The 21,917-nt window shown below is 43.1% G+C and overlaps 1 protein-coding gene across 1 annotated transcript in view; it reads left to right on the top strand.

The window, feature by feature from the left end:
* LOC120743288 overlaps window positions 1–21,917 on the top strand; it is an 82,398-nt gene that overhangs the window by 48,162 nt on the left and 12,319 nt on the right. The window lies entirely within an intron of this gene.

The raw sequence follows: 21,917 nt of genomic DNA, 5'->3' as shown, positions 1-21,917 counted from the left end.
GATCAAACCAATCAAACCTTCAACCTTCCCATTAGCAGATGGCCTGCTCTATCCCTGAGGCACCCCACGAATTTGTGGTGTGCCTGCCTCGCTTTCACTGGCTTTTGACCTCAAACTCTAACCCTAACCCTGAAAAGTGAAGGCGTTTGAGGATTATAACCACCATTAAAAATTAATACGGCAAGGCCATTAATGATACAGTTCACATGGAAGCATAAGACTCACAAAAATCAAATCAAATTTGCTTTCATTGTGAGATTGGTTGCATACGAGGCAGGGCTGGAAACTAAACAGAACATGGTTGGAGCGCTTCCATTTATTAGACAGCACACCAACAGAGTCAAACAGACCCAAGAACAGGACTCAGGCAGACAATGATCACACGTGGAGACAAGTCAGGTTTGATACTCTCAGAGTCAGAGAGTCAGAGAGCAATGAAGACAGAAACTTTATTTATACTTCATACTGTGGATCGTCACACACTGAATGGAGAGAAATTACTGAGGACACATATTCAGACTTTATGACCTTGAAATTCCAACTTATTTACTTCATGTCGTTAGTAAATGTGATTGAGATAAAGTTTGGTGGTCAGTGTTTATGTAAAATGATCTGAGTAGTTAAAAGTCAGATATAACCAGTTTAAACAGGTGACTGTTGTCATGTTTATATTATAGCTTTACATAGTAGAGTCTAGTCCCATCCTCCATGAGCTGTTTCTCCTGTTGAAGACTATCATCACAAAAGGAGGTTCAGGTCAAATGCCAACAAATAAAAATAAGAGCGTTTTCTTCATCATCATCAAATGTCTCACTCACCACCAGCCTCCTCCTCCTTCAGGAGGAACAGCTGAATGAACTGTTTCAAATGTCAGTGCATCTGCTGATGTAAGAGGATGGAACTAGTCAGAAAGGGTTTCAATGGAAATATTTCAACTTATCCAGTCAAAGGAAACATTGTAAATGCATTCATGTTGTGCTTTGTTGTTCTCTCAGTGTTCCAGGTGGAGGTGGATTCAGGGGTGGAGTCTGTCCAGCTACCCTGCAAAGCGTTAGTTAAACTGCCTAACAATGTTAAAGTTGTGTGGAAGGACAAATACGGAAAGGTCCACGTGTATGAGAACGGCTCTGACCAGCCTGAAGAACAGGAACAGGATTACAGAGGCCGAACGGAGATGAAAGAAGACCTGCTGAAAACTGGAGACCTCAGTCTGACCCTGAAATACCCCACACAGAGAGACAACTCCACCTACACCTGCACCGTCTACAGCAGGGAGGGAAACATCCTGCTGAAGAAAGAAGTGGAGCTGAAAGTCAGAGGTCAGTGCTGTAGATACAGGTCTGAGGTTTGAATTTTGCTTTCTAAGTAGTTGTGATGAGTAGAAATAAAAAGTTAACTGAAGGCAAAACTGGTTCCCAGTGAAGGAGCCAAAGTGAACTGACTGATTATGGAATTTTAAAGTGGCCCTAAATTAATATGAAGATGAGAAGATAACTCTTTATTGTCATTGCACAGTCACACAACACGACACGATACGACACATCACAGCGCAACACAAACAACACAACACAGTATAATAACTTAGTAATAAAAAAGAAGAATAAGTGTATTTGTATTGCACTGTATATGCTGTGTGGGAGGAAAATAAATGATTATTTAAAGAAGAGCAAAGTGACTTGAGCCCCCTTCACAGCTGCCTTCACATTTGGCAAAAAAAAAAAATGCACTGTGCCATTTTTGACAGTCTCTAACTTGTGCATGTGTATGAGCAATCTTCTTCACACATGAATGCCAGTTATGGATCCTCAGAAGGTTTAACTAAGACTTTTAGAAGCGAGATGGCAGAAATCAGTGAGTCATTGCAGGCATGTATAAAGCATGTATAAATACAAAAAATCTTTAACACTTTTTGTTGAGACAAACTCATGAAAGCAGAGACGTTAAAGTTTGGTTACTGTGCTGTGAAAAAACTCGTTCCTCTTCTTGATTATTCTTCCATATCGGACGTTCGCCCCACTCAGATAATCAGTTTATAATATTAGATAAGGATAAGTTGACTAAATACAAAACACAGTTTTTAAATGATGATTTCATTTATTTTGGGCAAAAGATGATCCAAACCCACCTGTATGAAAGCACACGTTTGGAAAGCTGAGTTCACTTTCACTATCCACACTCAGGTGTGGCCACATTATTGCCAGAATCAAGAAATTCACTAAATAGAAATCGTTTGAAAAAGTGAAGTAGGCTAACAGACGTGAAAAGCAACACATCAGGTCACTATTTACCACAAACCACAGATATTATCCACAAAAGGAGAAACTGTGGACCAGTGGTGAACCTTCCTGTGAGCCGGCCAAAGGGACCCCAAAAGCTCAACAGCTCATTAACTCCAAAGAACTGCAGGCCTCACTTCCCAAAGGTGAGGTCAGAGTTCATGACCCCACTATAAGAAAGAGATTGCACAAAAACGGCCTGCATGGCAGCATTTCAAGATAAAAACCACTGCTGAGCAAAAAGACAAAGGTTTGCATCACATTTTCTGTGAAACATCAAACTCAGTAGAGGAATACGCTGATGAGACCAAAGCTGGACGTTTTGTCAGGTTTGAGTCCTCTTACATCTGCATCAGTCTAACAGCGTTTAATTAAGAGAACTCAGCAGCAGTCAGACATCCAGACCACAGCAGGAAGTCCACCTCTGAACAACTCAGAAAGACCAAAGTGGAGGTTCTGGAGCGCCCTAGTTGACTCCAGTCTCAGATAGAGAGTAGCGCGTTACTGTAATCCGATTACAGTACACGTACAGTAATTCTGCAGGTAGTGAAGCAAAATTCCTCCGCTGTGCTTTAATGACTCATCAAAAGTTATGAAAAACACTTAATTGATTATGTTTATTTTCAGTTAGTTAAGGCAAGTTTGGATATCTCGGGCTTCACTATCACATAATATCATAATACATTTTATTTTATTAAAGACCCTCAAGGTCACCTTACATTAGTACAAGAAAATCATAATGAAGGGTATGCAATTTTGAATACATGAGTTTTAAGATGCGATTTAAAAGTGGTATTAAGTATATCAAATATATTAACCCTCTCAGGCTCAAATTAAGTTTTTGTTGCTGATGCACAAAAGAATACCTGCAGTGGTACTTCTGAGTAAAACAACTCATAAAATATGCATGTGGGTAATCGGGGTGTGAGCTTTTACTTACTTTAAAATATGTTTGATGAAGTGAAACTTAAGTGTGAACACCGGGTGACAGTGGGACATCAGTAGGGGTCAAACAGTCTTTCACATCACTATAATTTCTATTAGCAGTGTTTCTTTCCTGTGGATTTTTTTCCTCTGATGTTCAGGTAAAGATTTGTTTGTTTGAGCGACAGGTGTAGCTGAGACAGAATGATCATAGATCAAATTTGAGCTTTCAGTTTTTTCCTAAACTCCTTAAAAAGTGATTATGAATCAGCGTGTGATCATTTGTAGAAGGTGGTTTGTTTTAAGAGTTTCAGTCTGTATTTAAAGTTCATCACAGCACCAAAGCAGCACTGGTGAAAGATAAAAATGATCTTATTATGGTTTCTGAAAGCGGAGTCATCTCTGTGCTGGTCCTTATCGTAGCAACTGATGCTGCCGGCCACAGCATTAGATTACAGATGCTAGAATACAACATTTGTATTAAAGGAAATTGTCACGGCTGTGCAGGGCGGATTGGACTCAAACAGATTAAACACCGACACCGGATGAACGTGGCAAGAATTTATTACAGCAAGTGAAAAAAACGTGAATACACACTAATATGGAGTTTAGTGGCTATATACAGGTGGAGTGAAATAGTGACTGAGTGAAAACTGTGATTATAAACACTGGGGGAATATATACAAAGGTTAGGGCAGATGCACACACTGTGAGCTGGGACTGCTATGACTGACACAAAATGGTTGGCAAAAGTGACCAGCAACCAGACTGAGTAAGCAGTGACAGTTTGCAGGCGTGGTCTGTGGATTTAGCTGAAGACAGAGCAAAAGATTAGCACAAATGCTAACAATCGGCAAGAGACATGAACGGATTAGCACTAACGGTGATTAGCAGACGTTCAGGCGACGAGTGGTTGTGAGCGCTGGTCTTAAATACTGCCGACATAATCAGCCTCAGGTGCAGCTCCCAGGTGGAATGAAGGTCTCCACCCAGAGGAGGAGCCCTAGAGCACAGCAAACAAGCATGCCACTCACCCGGACCATGACAGGATATAGTTTACATGATAGACTTCTGACAGATTCCAATATGTCCATGTGTGAGCGGTCTTCTTCACACATTAAAGTGTGTGGTGGAATCAAGACTGTTTATGTCACGCATCCCACCCCTAAGAAATATTAGAAAACACTGCATAAAGGTCATGAAGGCCTGGATGACCTCTTCCTGTTTCCAAATTCAGAGAAACTGAAGTTATTACATTTGGACCTCACACTCTCAGAAACATGGTTTTGGATACAATAATTACTTTTGATAGCATTACCTGTTTCTGCGTGGAACCTTTCAGTCAGTGTTGGGAAATGGAGGCAGGTGTGTTCATGAGTGATCAGGCTCCATTATATCTTAGAAACCTTACAGTACCGTATTACCACACTCAGGTTTATGGGGACTAGATGCAGACTAGTCAACGGTCCAGCGATGAGTAACACAGAACCGTTCTCTTAAATACAGCTCAGGATCCTGAAAATCAGTGACTGAGAAGAGGTGTGTGGGCCAGAGGCACGAGCCCCTGATGAGCAGCGCCCAGGCAGAGGAGCGAGAGACAACACATAAAAACCCAAAACAAAACATATTGCCCAGTGCAGGGACCATAACAGCAGGCTAACATGTGATTCCCAGAGTTTCTGAGGCAGAACGTTTAGTTGTAAAGTCTCTCTCCCATTAGATCAGCTGTCAGTTTGCATTCAGGACACAAGGCTGTTTTTTTAAAGACTGGATTTGAACTGGATTAAAAATATTTCTGCCTCTTTTATTTTTTATTCTGAGATCTGCTTCTGTTCTTCAGATTTCTCTACAACTGTGAAACCATCTGTTGCCTTCTGTAGAGCTCATGTTGTGTGTGTTGTATTTGTTGTCCACTCAGGCTGTCAGGTGATCGTGGAGCAGGGGGTGGAGTTTGCAAAGCTGCCTTTCCAAACAACAGCTAAGCTTCCTGAAAAGGCCACAGTGAAGTGGGAACGATATGAACCTGAATACATGATGGTGCACATGTGTCAGAGTGGATCTGACCAGCCTGAAGAACAGCACCAGGATTACAAAGACCGAACAAGAGTGAATGAAGACCTGCTGAGAACTGGAGACCTCAGTCTGACCCTGAAACAGCCCACAGAGAGAGACAGTGCAGGATACAGCTGTGTGGTCATCAGTGGGGACATCTGGAGGAAACAAACAGTGCTGCTCACAGTCACAGGTTTGTTTGTGTCTTTACTCTGATATGTAAGTTGATGCACCGTTAAATGGTTGTTACGATTTCAGAATAATTAAAGAAAGAAATGCAACCATAGAAAAATTAGCATTAACAGGGTAACAACGACAGATGTTCATGAGTGAGTATTTGTAGTGAGGGAGGGGCTTTAGTGCTGGTATTTTTCAGTATGATGATATGAGGTTAGAAGCTCCGGCTCGTTTTCTTGGTCTTGCCCATCAGAAGATGTTCTGTGTTTGGTGTGACTGGGCTTCCTATCAGGGCTCATGACTCTCGTTCACCACCATTTGGTGTAGAGCTCCTGTAGATGGGGTGGTTTTGTAATCCTCTCACCTGAGCTGACAAGCCTCAGCTGGTGCTGCTCATTTTTTAGGCTATGGGTGCTAAACTTTAGAGTTTAAGTGTACTCAGTTTAGGCAGAAGCTGAACAGAGAAAGTTAAACCACAGATAACCACAGTAAACATACTCAGGATGGGATTTTACGTTTCACTAAGGTAAATAAATCCTGACTGTGATGAACTTTGCTGATATTATATCCTCCTGTGCCCTGTACTACAAAGCAAGGTCAGCATCCAGTTCCATCAGTGTAATAGAGATTTAGCAACAGCTAAAAAAATTAAAAACCTGTGTACGGTTTCAAAAACCTTAAATGAATAAACACATAGTTGTGACAAGGCGATGCACAGTTTGTGTCGCTCAGTGGTTTCAGTACAGTATGGCTGAACCTGCACATATAGAACATATTCTGCCAGCACAGGATCTGTGATGCTTTTAAAACATGCTGGAAATAAAAGAATCAGTGAAAACATGACGGTTCCAAGTGATTTTAAAACAAAACTCTGAAAATAACCACCAGTTTGAGTTGTTGTTGTCTCAGCTGCAGACTCGCTGCTGGTCGAAGGTTTGAGAGATTTTGCTGTAAGGGTCTGTGTTGAACAGCAGAGCTGGAAAACATCCTCCAGCCTAACAGTCATAAACAGGATTGATGTCCACAACCAAGGCGTTTGACTTTATCCAGTCGAGCTTGAGAGAGATCATTCGGCTTCATTGAGCTGTCCTGTGGTTTTGATAGAATCTTTTTCCCCCCATAATATTTTCTTTGCCTGTTGCAAGCCATTATCACAGGGTAGCATGCAAAGTTCCCTTATACTATTAGTTAAAAACTGAACTTCCTTTAAGTCCATACATTTGAAATGTCTCATGTAGACTGTCACAGTCCATTCCCTATCGGTTTGTTTGCAAAAGAAGAAGAAGAAGAAGAAGAGTATTCGCAAGCTGGAATATTAAACAAATTATCAAACTGAAAATATCATTTTAGCTTGTTGTTATTTTCCTGCTTGTTTGTTATGTTTTTCAACAACAAAGATAGCATTAATCTGCTTCCCACTCACATGAAATTGTAATGATGCTTATATTAATGGGGCTTTAAAAGCGATTTGACTGCATCCCAGTGTTTATTAAACCACTCTAGAATTTGTCTAGCAGTGTGAAGGGACATATTAGCATCAAACAATATTGGGCCATAATGAGGGAATACTGTTTGGACCATAGGATACATCTGGTCCTATAAAATGGTCTCATATTCTTTGGTAGCTACTCATAATGCACTGCAATCATGGGACCTATTGTCTCATGAGCTGGATGTCTGTACTATTATAGGACCCCTGCCATCCTGTTAAACAGTCTGCAACAGTCATTGCATTTTGAATGCAGTCTTTTATTTTCTCCAGACTGAAGCTCATTTAGACTTAGAGAAATGACCAAAAGAAAATCATTTTACTGTCTTTCAGTTATTCAGAGGTTGTTTGTGTGTGTGTGTTTTAGTTCTGCTTGCTTTGTTAAAACATAATTAATATAACAACATAGTAATTTTCAGTGCAGCACTTATTCTCCAAGCTGTTCTATGTCTATAAATATGTGAAACTGAATTTCAAAACAAATGTATATTACTTATATATTTTATTTGCTTTTAATGTGTGTAAAACGTAACTCAGCTTTAATTTGTTATCGATGTAAGTCATGATTTTATTATCAAGTACAATATTTGTAGGCTTTTAAAATTAAAACCCAAACATTGAGTATTTAAAAAAAAATAAAAACATTACCTGCCTTTTTTTATGGCAAAATGACAAAAAAAAAGAAAAAAAAAGAAGGTTTGAGAGTAACGAGGAAATATAAAACCTGAATTCAAACATCTGCTCAGTCTGTGTACAAACAGTAATGCAGTGTAGGTGTCCTGTTTTAGGATTTTACTTTAACACTTACTGAATATTTTAATTGTTTCAGAAATCTAAGGTTCTACTTATTATTAATACTCACCAGGGAAACACAAGGTTCAAGGTTCAAGGTTCTTTATTTGTCACATGCATAGTTATACAAGTATAACACACAGTGAAATGTAGCCTGACACGCTCCTCGACATGTGCAAAAATTGGGGGGGGGGGGGAGAACATTATATATATATGTAGTATATACATTGGGTGAATGTGCAGTAGTAGCAGCAAGCAGGTGAATTCTGTATATTAATATGAATAGACATCTGACTATTTTACAGGATAGACAATATAAACATATTTAAAATTAAAGGAATTTGAAATGTACATTGTGCCTTGGTTTAGAGTGTCTGGAAGAGAGTCCTGTCTCAGTCAATTATAGTGATTTGAGAGGGCGGGTGTGTGTGTTTAGGGCACGGATGGCTTGGGGATAGAAGCTCCTCTTGAGTCTCTCTGTCCTTGCCCGGAAGATGCGGAACCTTCTACCAGATTGCAGAAGTTGGAACAGTTTGTTGCCAGGATGGGACGGGTCCTTCAGTATCTGCGCTGCTCTAGTCCGGCATCTCCTGGTGTAGGTGTCCTGAAGCGGGGGGAGAGCAATCCTGCAGCAGCGTTCTGCTGTACGGATCACTCTCTGGAGAGCTTTTTGGTCCTTCACACAGCTGTTCCCAAACCACGATGTGATGTTCTGTGTGAGGATGCTCTCCACAGCGCCTGCATAGAAAGTCCTGAGGATCTCTGGAGACACCCTGAACTTCCTCAGTTGTCGCAGGTGATACAGGCGCTGCCTAGCCTTTTTGGTCTGGACCTGAATGTGGGCAGCCCATGTCAGGTCTGAGGAGATGTGGACACCAAGATACTTGAAGGACTGCACCCTCTCCACTGGAGCTCCATTGATGATGATGGGCTTGTAGTCTCTGTGCTGACCCCTTCTGAAGTCCACCACCAGCTCCTTGGTCTTGCTGACGTTCAGCTGGAGGTGGTTGTCCTGGCACCACGATGCCAGATTCTTCACTTCATCCATGTAGGCCGCCTCATCGTTGTTGGAGATGGCACCCAACACCACTGTGTCGTCAGCAAACTTCACAATGGTGTTGGAGCCATGGGTGGCCACACAGTCTGAAGTGTAGAGGGAGTAGAGCAGTGGCGAGAGGACACATCCCTGAGGTGCTCCTGTGTTGATGGTGATGCTGTTGGAGAAGCACCTGCCCACCCTCACCACCTGAGTTCTGCCAGTGAGGAAGTCCAACACCCACTCACACAGACGGCTGTTAAGTCCCAGATCCCTCAGCTTTGTGAACAGTCTGCAGGGCACTATTGTGTTAAACGCTGAACTGTAATCAACAAACAGCATTCACACATAGTTACCCTGTTTCTTGTCCACGTGGCTGAGAGTGGTGTGTAGGACGTGGGCGATGGCATCCTCTGTGGATCTGTTGGATCTGTAGGCGAACTGCAGCGGATCGGTGGTGTCTGGGATGGAGGAGGAGATGATGTTCTTCAGCAGCCTCTCAAACACCTTCATTACTACCGAGGTCAGTGCAACTGGCCGGTAATCGTTCAGGGATGAGGGTTTGCTGTTCTTGGGCACAGGGATGATGGTGGATCTTTTGAAGCATGTGGGGACCACAGACTTTGCCAGGGACTCGTTGAAGATGTAAGTGAACACACCTGCTAGCTGGTCAGCACAGCAGCGCAGCAGACGGCCGGTGATGCCGTCTGGCCCCGCCGCTTTCCTTGTGTTCACTCTCCTCAGTGCCGCTCGGACGTCATGCTCCGCGATGCTGGTCACCGGGCTCTCGCTGATGACGTCACTGTCCTCGGTAGTCAGGCGGTAGATAGCATTAGCCGCCTGGCTAACCTCGAAACGGGAGTAGAACTGATTCAGCTCGTTGGTGAATGCAGAGTCGGCGTTGATCAGCGCAGTGTCCCTGGCTTTGTAGTCCGTAATGGTGCGTAGTCCGTGCCACATACTCCGTGTGTCGCCCTGGTGGAAGCGGGACTCCACACGTTCCCGGTACCTGCGTTTGGCATCTCTCACCGCGTGCCGCACGCCGTATGAGGCCGCTTTGTAGGCGCTCATATCGCCAGTGGCGAGACCCGCGTTGTAGGAGGCGGTCCTGGCGTTTACTGCAGTGCGGATCGATCTGTCCATCCACGGTTTCTGGTTTGGGAATGTGGTGACTCTCGCAGTGGGGATAATCCCCTCCGTTAGCATATTGACGAAGCATACTGCTACTTCCGTAAACTCGTTGATGTCGACTGCGCATGCTCTGAACATGTCCCAGTCTACGTCGTTGAGTGCGTCCTGTAGCGTAGCTTCTGATTGGGCAGTCCACCGTTTTACCTCCCTCTTGGTCACGTCTTCCCTCCGTATGCTTTGTTTATACTGGGGAATGAGGAAGATGGCGTTGTGGTCAGACTTCCCAAAAGCCGGGTGTGAGACAGCTTTGTAGCCCTGCTTGTATGGCGTGTAGCAGTGATCCAAAATCCGATCCCCTCTCGTTGGACACGAGACATGCTGGTAAAAGTTTGGCATGACTTGTCTGAGGTTCGCTTTGTTAAAGTCTCCTGCTACAATGAGGGCTGCGCCCGGGTCCTTGTTTTGAAGCGATCTCAGCACATCATATAATTCGGACAAAGCCATACCTGTGTCCGCTTGGGGTGGGATGTGGCGATGACTGAGGTGAACTCACGGGGCAGATAGAAAGGGCGGCACTTAATGCTCAGGAACTCCAGATGTGGCGAGCAGCCGCTGGAGAGAGTAGAAATGCTCCTGGCATCACACCACTTTCTGTTTATCATGAAACACACTCCTCCACCTTTGGTTTTGTTCGACTCTGCCGTTCTGTCCGCGCGGAGCACAAAGAATGAATCCGACGGAGTTACGGCCTGGTCCGGCACGGTGGGGGTCAGCCATGTCTCCGTGAAGCACAGAATGTTGCAGTCCCTCATGTCACGTTGGAAGGTGACCCTTGCTCTTAGGTCATCGAGCTTGTTCTCCATGGATTGTACATTGGCCAGTAGGATACTGGGCAGTGGTGCGCGATGCGCCTGCTGTCTCAGTCTGTTCCTAATACCAGCGCGTTTTCCCCGGCGCTTCTTTGTTCTGTGCCTCGGATGAGCGGCCCGTCCTTTGTTGTTCTCCGCGCCGCGTAGAATCTCTGGCGGCCAGGAAGGGTCGGGTTTAAAAGTGTCCAAGATTAGATGTGCAACCTTGGCACCGATGTTTACAAGTGATCCGCTGTCGTATACTATAAGACTAGAGGATTTTGGGATGTAAACCAGAGCAAAAAATAGGTAAAAAACAAGAAAAGTGGATAGTCGGAGCGGAGCGGTCAGGAAGGCGTCTGGACGTGGCCGCGCCATCTTACAGTAACAAAGACATCACAACTCTATGAATCATGCATCAAAACTATGAACTATAACCAAACAAAGACTGTTGAATAAGGAGAATGACACAGTGATGGAGTAGATTAAGTGTGCATAGACCAGCAGGATGATGGTCAATAGTGCTTCTGTGCTCTGCTCCTCGGACTGTGGCTCAACCCAGCTCACTGTCATCTGAACTCTGGAGTTAGCACATCTCCTGTGTTATTGAAAACTCTCTGCAGGACCTCACTGGACCAGTTTTCACTGATTATGTCTGAGGAAGGAAGCAAGTTTTGTGTGTCTGACTGTCTTGTGTCTCCTCTGCAGGGAGAGTTCAGGTCCAGGATCAAACAGGGGACATCAGGAACAGAAGCAGCTCCATTGATCCGACTCCTCTGATGGCTGATCAATCAGTTTGATCTGTGTGTTCTTTGATTATTGATCAGTGATGTCAGAGTGGAGTCAGTGTGATGTTGTTGTTGTGTGTTTGAGACTTTTAGTGTCCATGAAGGTCTCTGCTGCCGTAGATCCTCTGAACTGTGACAGAGGTCTCACTCTGGAGGAAACTCTCAGCACTTTCCAGCAGCTCCTCCATCATGGAGGACGTTCCCTCACTGTAACAGGTGGAGGAGAGAGGAGAGGAAGCACAGGTGGATCCTCTGAGGAAGAGGAGCGTCCTACAAACCACATGATCACATGACCAGAGGACAAGCATGTGCAGAAACACATTAAAGTCAGCCTGTAAACACGTTTGTGTAAATTCTAGTTGTGTTTTTCTGTCACATTCAAATAAAAGCAGAGAAAGCAGAACAAATGCTGAAGCTGTCTGTGTGAAATAAAGGAGTTAAAGTACTCACACACACACACACACACACACACACTAGGGGTGGGTTTTAATAATCGATTTTTCAATTAAAATTGATTTTAACTGGAATAAACCGATATCAATTCATTAAATCTGGAAATCGGTGCACACACAGACAAGTAAATTTTGCCACGTTTGAAACGTCAAAGCGGTTAACAGAAGGTAACCATCATGGCTACTTTTCTCTGTATCTATGAAGCGCCTTGAGGCGACTTTTGTTGTGATTTGGCGCTATATAAATAAAATTGAATTGAACTGAACAGGACATTTTGATATTTTTAGTGTCTTCCTAGTTCTATTTTTGAGATACACCAATTTTTATACTGCATGAAAAATTTAAATAAATATTATAATGCAAATTTGCAAAAAAACCCAAAAAACAGCATGTGCATCAAAATACACCATTACAAGCAGTGCAATGTGAGTTCTGAGCATATATAGAAAACTTTACAGGCAAACATGACTTTTAAAAACACCAGTATAGGCTTATAAGACTCCCCCCCCCAAAAAAAACTACATTTTCCGTGAAAATGACGTCACTTCCATATTCGGGCATGTGATGGTGGAGATGCGATAGTTCATGCTGATGGCTATTCCAACGTAGGAAGTGTTACGAATAATGAGGACCGTGGCTCAGGGGGTTGGGAAACGCATCTGTAACCGGAAGGTTGCCGGTTCGATCCTTTCTGTCCTGGTCGTTGAGTCTTTGGGCAAGACACTTCACCTACTGGTGTTGGCCGATGGCGCGATATGGCAGCCTCGCTTCTGTCAGTCTGCCCCAGGGCAGCTGTGGCTACAACTGTAGCTGCCTCCACCAGTGCATGAATGAATAGTGGTATTGTAAAGCGCTTTGGGTGCCTTGAAAAGCGCTATATAAATCCAATCCATTATTATTATTTCTGGAATATTACCGTATTTTTCGGACCATAAGGTGCACTGGACTATAACGCGCACTGTCGATGAACGGGTCAGTTTTCCTACATAAGGTGCACCGGGTTTCTATGAGGAGCTCTTAAATGAAAGAAAACAGTCGGATAAGTCAAGCTTTACTCAACTCATTCCTCTTGCTTCCTCCACTTCTGTAACATTGATTCATTCATGTTGAATTCTCTTGCAGATGCTCTATTCCCATGTTGTTGTGGTATATGTTGTTCCGGCATTTTTCAATGTAACTTTGCATCTGTTTTCATGGATGCCTGGATGTTAAACTTAACTGTTACACCTGGTAAAGCAGCAACGCTGATCATTTTATTGAAGATGAAAGAATTCAGACAGTTTTTAACTCTCAGTGTGCCGCAGTGTTCGTTTCACTTTGGGACCTGAGGTGGACGGAGTTTTTGGACCCAGAATACTATGAGTCCAAGAGGCTCCTGGCTACGGTAGCCATAATACTCCAACAATCCATCAAGCGGTGCGGCTTCGTAGCTTACGATAGTCGTACTAAAACATTTTTGACAGATTTTTGAGCGCCACGTAAAATCGGTTTGAGGCCAGTAAACAGTAAAATAAGGCGCACGGAATGTAAGGTGCACTGGTTCACAGATGCAAGATGGCGCCTGTGTTTGGCAGTGCCGCTGCCTCTGTCCATCCGTTTGTTTACTTTTAATGTTGTGCTAGTGTCTTTTCTACACTTTTGTCCTGCATCATCTCCCTCCGGATTTATGATCGCCATGCGTTATTGCGATAGCGTTAAATCTGCTATGGATAATTTTCAGAGTCAACGAAACAAGGGCGTTTTCCCACCGGCGCTTGAGCGCGGCGCAGCACCCGGTTTACCTCCATTCTTGCCGGTCAGCTCTTTTTTGCTTCCCAGGCCTCATCGGAGGTAATGGGGGAAGAGAGCGGGCTTTTTTGTGCTGCTTCGTCGGCTTAGCAGAGAACTGGATCTTCAGGGGCTTTACTCTTGGGCTGCTGCCAATAAGATACGCCTGAGACTTATTGGAGCTGGATTCTTCCCCAACACTCCCTGTGTTAACCACCCGGGCTGTCACCTGAAAGCATGGAAAGCCACAGCTCATCGCAGTAGGAACCCTGATTTACCATGTGGCTCACCACATTGTGCGGACTCTGTTCCTGGGCGTTAAGGCGTCCGTTAAGGATCTCAAAACTGGATTATAGATGGCAGACAGTTGGCGTCGTAAACCACGCCTCTGTTCAAAGATGGTCGCTCACAATAGACATAGATGGCTTCTTTCACTCCTCTTTCAAACCATCTGTCCCCTCTGTCCAAAATGTGAACATTGGCATCCTCGAAAGAGTGACCTTTATCCTTAAGATGCAGATGGACTGCTGAGTCTTGTCCTGTGGAGGTGGCTCGTCTGTGTTGTGCCATACACTTGTGAAGTGGCTGTTTGGTCTCTCCGATGTAGAGGTCTGAGCATTCCTCGCTGCACTGTACAGCATACACCACATTGTTAAGTCGGTGTTTTGGCGTTTTGTCTTTCGGGTGAACCAGTTTCTGTCTGAGCGTGTTGCTGGGTCTGAAATGCACCGGGATGTCATGCTTGGAGAAAACTCTCCTGAGTTTCTCTGATACACCGGCTACATAGGGGATGACAATGTTGTTGCGTCTGTCCTTCTTATCCTCCCTCTCTGGTGTCTGATCTTCTGTTCTGTGCCTCTTTGCTGACTTTAAGAACACTCAATTAGGATAACCGCACTTTTTAAGTGCTTCCTTTACATGTGTGTGTTCGGAAGGGGAAAAGAAGGAACTCAAGACAGACGCAACAACATTGTCACCCCACTTTGCAGTTATTTATTTGTAAGAAATGTTTGGAATTATGTATGATTTTCGTTCCACTTCTCACGTGTGCACCACCTTTTATTGGTCTTTCACGTGGAATTCCAATAAAATTGATTCATGTTTGTGGCTTTAATGTGATAAAATGTGGGAAAGTTCAAGTTCAAGCCACTGTATATGCAGGGGCGGATCTAGAGAAATTTTCTCAGGGTGGCATGAGGGTGGTAAAGAAATCAAATGAGGTGGCAATATCAAAACCTGTTTTTCAAACACATATGCAGGTGGTTACATGTGGTTAAAATAATGCAAATGCAGTAAGTATGCACTTTTTTCATATAAATATAGTTTATAACTTAATTATTGTCTGTAGCCCGCATAATTAAACACTTTAGTTACATAAAACATGTGAGTTTTGATCTTATGTACTGTATAGCCTGTATAACAAATACACATGTAGCCCAATAAATATGAAAACCCACAAATTATGTGTGCCAGGAAAAAACAATGTTTGTCCACCAAAAGACAGAGGAGAGCAGCACAGGGACAAACCTGCAGGCCTGACAGCAGGAGGCGTATCACTCCACTGGTTTTCTACTTAGTGACAGTGTTTACACTGCAAATGTGCCTTTGTGACATTCATCAGTGCCCTCACTGACACACAAAACAACTACACAACAGAACAACTACACGAGACAACACAACACACTAACTATACTACTCTACACCAAACGTCACAAATCTCCCACATCTAGAAACTCTCTCTCTCTCTCACCAACAACCAAATCCCACTTAATTAACTGGTTGACATGGTGCATTTTTCCATTGGGCTTTTTTTCCTATTATTGTTTGATCTACTGTACAATATAAAGCACATTGAGGCGACTTCTGTTGTGATTTGGCGCTATATGAATAAAACTGAATTGAATTGGTCAAAAATGACTCCAAGGTTCCTCACAGCGTTACTGAAGGCCCAGGTAACGCCATCCAGAGAAAGAATGTGGTTAGATACCATATTTCTATGATGTTTAGGGACGAGAACAATAACCTCAGTTTTATTTGTACAAGATCACTTTGACATGCTGGTGGGAGGAGTCAGGAGATGACTTGCTCTACCTGCTGAGCCACCCGTGGAACCCTCAGGGTGTAGTCATTCTGTTCAAACTGAACCTTTGTTCTGCTTGTTTTTTGACACACAAACAGCACTGTTGGAATGTGCCACACACAGGGTGTGCGCTCACATTATGTGGGATATTTGTGTGTATTGAGCCATCAGCTCTGACGCACACAGTATAAACAGCACATATAAAGTCCACAGTGTGGACACAGAGCAGGGAGTGAACAGGCTCAGGCAGCAGCAGTGCTGATATATGCCTGGCCTCCATTCTTCTCATTAAAGCTGCTGAGCCTCCAAACAACAACATTCACACATGTGAGCCTCACAAATATCACTGACAACCAAAAGTCCCATTTTTATATTGCTGTCAGCATTATTCCATCATGAAGCAACGATAGAAACGCATCTTCATTTCATCTCTGTTGGAGCCTTTTGTTCAGTGAAAGGACAAAAAGCTGCCAGTAAATCAGATTCACTCTGCTGCACTGAAACACTGTGGACACAGTCTGGAGACACGCAGACTTTAAACTTTATTTGCATGATGTGAAAAGAAACCACGTCATAAATGTGATCATGTGGGACTTTAGAAACAGAGGATCGCTGTGATCAGAGAACCCGGCCTCGTTAATAACCTGTACTGATCTTTTCACATCTGCATCATTGTTGCGACAGCGGAAGGGAAATTTCAGCGTCAGGACTGGAGGCGGAGCTTTGTGTATGTCAGGGTGAGGCCGCAGCAGCCGCCTCCACCCGGAGCGCTCGGGCGTGAAACTATGAGAAAAGCCGACGTCCTCCTCTTTTCTCAGAAGTGATCTGTGGCCGGCCGGACTTCATTCCACAGATGTGCTTTAACAAAGTGTGAAGCTGAACTCTGAGCTGTGACAGTGAAGCAGTGTGAGAGTGTCAGTAGATGATCAGCAGAGGAAAGTGAAGCTGCTGTGAGCTGATGTCCTGAAGGGCTTTTAAAGAGTCTCTGAGTTTGACAGGAACATGAAGATGTTTGTGGTGTTTGTGATCCTCCTGCACGGTAAGTACACCTTCCTCTCTCTGCTCTCATCATCAGCTTTTCTTTCATCTCTCTCTCTTTAATGTGTTGAAGTGCAGCAGGAGGAGATTTCCATCAAACACTGGATTCTGATTCAGATCAAACTAACAATCCAAAGCAGCAACTTTCAAATCTCTGGATTCTTTTTGGTGGTTTCCAGATGAGCTACATATTTAAGTAAAGTACTGATACCTTAAAACTGTACTTAAGTACTTACTGTCATGGTCCTGGGTCATTTTGACTCAGCCTTCTCTGTTTTCTTGTGTTTCTATATCATGTTGAGTTCATTTGTTGTTCTAGGAGTTATTCTATGAGTCCTAAGTTGTTCAGTGTAGTTTTTTGGATTTCCCCCTCATGTCTTTACCCCCAGTGTCTCCCTCTGTGTATTAGAGTTCTGCTGCCTTGTTTCCCCTCCTTATGTTTTATTCCATGTTTCCCAGCCTGTCTGTCTGAAACCTGCACAGACATGCTGGGACGGCATGTCTGTGCAGAATTTGAATACTAATGATTAAGGAACTGACCTCCCAGCCCATTGTTCCTTCAGTGGGCTGGTTTCAGTCATTATGCAAAGGTACTGTTTAAAAGGTTGAAACCTGCAGTCACTTGGATGAGTGACGAAACGTTTCTCTCACAAAACGCTATGTCCAGATGTACAGAATCAACTTTTTGGGATAATCTGAAAATACTGTGTTATTTCCACTGTTGCGTGGATGATATACAGCTGTATGTTGCACTAATTGCAGCAACACAAATGTATTCTTAATCTGTCGCTCTGATGTAAAATGCTTCCATCAGCTTAGTGATTTCAGATCTGGATTCCTCTTAGTCACTCCTAAACCTTTAATTTGTAAAAAGACTTGAAAATCTGCCCTCCAACATCAGGACTTCCACTCACAGTCTGTTTGTGCTGTTTGACCCTGACTTTTTTTTTTTGGACACACAGATCACATCAGTCACACATTCTCATTTGACACAGACTTGAAGAAATCCCCTCATCATGTTTGGACTGTTATCTCTACTCGGCACTCAGCCAAACATGTTCCCTGTTTAGCTCATCCACAACTCAGGTTGCAGATTTTCTTTACAAACTGAAAGACAGCAATCCTTATCATTCTCATGCAAATTGAACTGCACCTGCTGCCTGTTAGATACAGAACTAATTTTTAAAGCCTCACATCAGCTCGTTCCCCCACTTCCTCTGGACTTCCTGTCTCTTCCTCTTTTATCTGTGAGTTGTTAAAATGTTGAATGTTTCTGTCGTTCTGTCTCCTGGTTTCTGTAAATGTGTCTAAACTTGATCTTTACCTCAAAGTGACTCATGGAGTCTCTGTCTGTGTGTCCTCAGTTTCCCAGCATGCCTCAGCTGTGGAATCATATGAGGGGGCATCATTTGTAGTGCTGCCCTGTGAGTTTGACACTTTCAACCTAAGAAATGCCTCAGTGGTGTGGAGTCGCTCCGACCTCAGTCCTCCAACCGTCCACCAGCGTCAGCTTCAAGGGGACGAACTGAAAGATCAAAACCAGCGTTACAGCGGCCGAACATCCATGAAGACTGACGCTCTGGAAACTGGAGACCTCAGCCTGAACCTGACCAACCTCCAACTGTCTGACAGCGCCACCTACACCTGCTCCATCAGAGACTTTGGACGTGAACTCCGTTGGAGTGATGTACAGCTGCAGGTCAAAGGTGCTGCAGGTCAGCAACAAACACCTGCTGTAGACACATCATACATCATTCAGATAAAACTTATCGGAGCAATCATATTGGCTCTTTGATTGAAATGTAGGCCTATTAGGTCAGTCAGAGGTCAAAGGTCATGCTGTTCTTTTTGTTTCCCCACAGAAACATTTCCATCCTGGGCCAAAGCTCTCCTGGTTCTCCTGGTTCTTCTTGTGGTTTCTGGTGGTCTTCTATATTATTTCCGGCACTATTTCATGTCAGGTGAGTGTTTCCTACTACACTACCCATAATGCCGATGGTCAGCAGGTGTCCTCTGGTGGCTCCTTGACTGTGGCTCACACAAACTTGTTCCAGAAGCTGAAAGAGTTGAGAGTTATAAACAGCTGATACAGAGAGCTGAAGAGAAACTTCCAGGTTTGTTCCAGAAGTAGGAAAACCTCCTTCAGACTCAGTCATTGATCAGTGAAACAGCTCCACAACATGACTTTACTAAACAGTGTGTGTGCTTCACTGCATTGATCTGACACAGAGGCTGCATGTGGACAAGCTGTTCTTTCATTAATTGCAGTTTAACCAGTTTTACTTTTTACCAAAAGTTTCACTGCGATTGGTCATGAGTTAGCAGAGGTTACAAAAAAAACCCCAACTAATACTCGAGAACACAGACATGTGAATAATATGTAATAACTTTACAATACAATTGCGATCGTGGCTCATGAGGTTGCAGTTCACCTTGTAATCGGAAGGTTGCCGATTCAAGCCCTCCAACAGTCTTACCCATTGTGTCCTTGGGCAAGACACTTCACCTACTGGTGGTGGTCAGAGGGCCCGGTGGCGCCAGTGTCCGGCAGCCTCGCCTCTGTCAGTGCGCCCCAGGGTGGCTGTGGCTACAATGTAGCTGCCATCACCAGTGTGTGAATGTGTGGATGACTGAATGTGTAAAGTGCTATACAAATACAGGCCATTTACCATTTACAATGCAATGTACACCAGATCACTGTAATCTGATACAGGTAAAAAAAAAAAAACAATGTTAAAGAGATCTCCATGATAAGATTTTATTATACATTTATTTTATTATACTGTCATTAATATTTATTATTTTCACACAGTGGTCACTGACATCTAATATGTGTGTGTTGGTTATAGTTATATAAAGGTTCAGGATCAATGTGATGAATTTAGAAGCAGAAAAATAAAAAAAACAATTAAAATCAAATGCATAGCATATGCATGGTAATCAAATAAATGTATGAAGAATTTTTGTGTGTGAAGAAAACTCCTCATTTACATGAACAAACTGGAATCTATCAGATATGATTCAAATCACTGCAGTGAATTTCCTTTAATAACTCTGGTGTGTTCTAGTGTTTGTAGTAAAATGTTGTGGTCTACACTGAGGTCTAACAGGACAAGCACAGAAATAAGTCCACTGTAAAGTAAAGTAAAGTAAAGTAAAATTTTATTTATATAGCACCTTTCAAGATAAAATCACCAAGTGCTTTACAGAGGCAGAAAACAGACATTAAAATCTAAAACAAAACCAAATCAACCAAAAGCGAGTTTAAACAGATAGGTTTTTAATTGCTTTTTAAAAGACATGACTAAGTCCACAGATGTCAAACTCAGAGGGAGCGAGCTCCAGAGTCTGGGAGCCACTGATACAAACGCTCTGTCACCTTTTGTTTTTAACCTTGTATGCGGGACAGCCAGCAACCCCTGGTCACAAGACCTCAGGGACCTGCTGGGGTGATAGGAAAGAAGAAGATCACTTAAGTAAGTTGGAGCTACACCGTGCAGGGCCCTATAAGTCATGATTATGATCTTAAATTGGACCCTGAACTTGACAGGGAGCCAGTGCAGCTGAATCAGCAGGGGAGTGGCATGGGAGTGTTTGTGATGCTTTGTCAGAAGCCTAGCAGCAGCATTCTGAACACCCTGCAGTTGTTCCAGGGAGGCATTACTTAAGCAAGTAAACAAGAAATTACAATAGTCTAAGCGAGATGAAACAAAAGCATGAATAATCATTTCCAATTCGGAATGTGACACAATGGGAGTCAGCTTAGCGATATTTCTTAAATGGTAAAAACAAGAGCGAACCAAAGATTTAACGTGTGTGTCCAGCGTCAGAGCTGGATCAAATGTAACACCAAGGTTCCTAATGGATGATTTAATATAGGAAGCAAGAGGGCCTAGATTTTTAACCACGAGGGGAAAAAATTTCTCAGGAGCAAAGACAATGACTTCCATTTTATCAGCATTTAGTTGAAGGTAATTACCAGCCAGCCAATCTCTAACGGAATCTAAGCAGGACTGCAAGATTTGGAGCTTAGAAACATCAGGTGGCCTAAAAGAGATATATAGCTGAATATCATCTGCATAACGATGATATGAAATATCAGAGGAAGAGCTAAGAAGTTGCAGAAGAGGGAGTAAATACAACAAAAACAATAATGGTCCCAAGACAGAGCCCTGAGGCACCCCATAGGCAAGAGAGCTGACGGAGGATCTGAACTTAGAGGTAGCCACAGAGAAAGATCGATTTGACAAATAGGATTTAAACCACTCTAATGCGGTACCCGATACACCCACCCAGTGGTTTAATCTATCTAACAAAATAAGATGATCAGCAGTGTCAAAAGCAGAGGTCAGATCCAGCAACATCAAAACAGTGCACTCTCCAGCATCATAATTCATCAAAATATCATTAAACACTCTAAGAAGTGCAGTTTCGGTAGAGTGAGCCTTACGAAAGCCAGATTGAAATTTATCAAGAACGTTGTGTTCATCTAGAAAATCCGTGAGTTGCTTGGCCACAACCTTTTCTAAAATCTTGGCAATAAAAGGCAATTTTGAGATGGGTCTGTAACTGGAAAGCAAAGAAGGATCAAGTTTAGGTTTTTTAAAAGTGGGTGAATGACAGCACTTTTACAGTAAACGGGGACCTGACAAGAGAGTAGAGATGCATTAATAATTTTAAGAACACTAGGACGAATAGACTCAAAAACATTTTTAAGTAAAGACCCAGATAAAATATCAAGGATCTCATTGAAGTGACCAGCTTCAACAACTCAGGTAAAGACACTGGTGAAAATCTTTCAAATCTGACAGGCTTAAGTAAAATCGGAACAGGCAAATGGTACATTGAGGGAGAGATGTTGCTCCTTACATTGCTAACCTTTTCAACAAAGAAGGAAAGAAAAATTTCACAGTCTTCATTCGAAGAAATAGGGACAGCAGCAGAAACCGGAGCAACAATATCCCTAATAGTGTCAAATAAAACCTTAGGGTTTGAAAGACTAGGTTTGAAAAATAAGCAGCCCTTGCATCACGAACTGAAGTGTAAAAGAAACGAAAGGTCTTTTC

Source organism: Simochromis diagramma, unplaced genomic scaffold, assembly GCF_900408965.1.
Source record: "Simochromis diagramma unplaced genomic scaffold, fSimDia1.1 OVJJ01000424.1, whole genome shotgun sequence".
In the NCBI taxonomy this organism is placed as follows: Eukaryota; Metazoa; Chordata; class Actinopteri; order Cichliformes; family Cichlidae; genus Simochromis; species Simochromis diagramma.
This window is presented reverse-complemented; position numbering and strand designations above follow the sequence as displayed.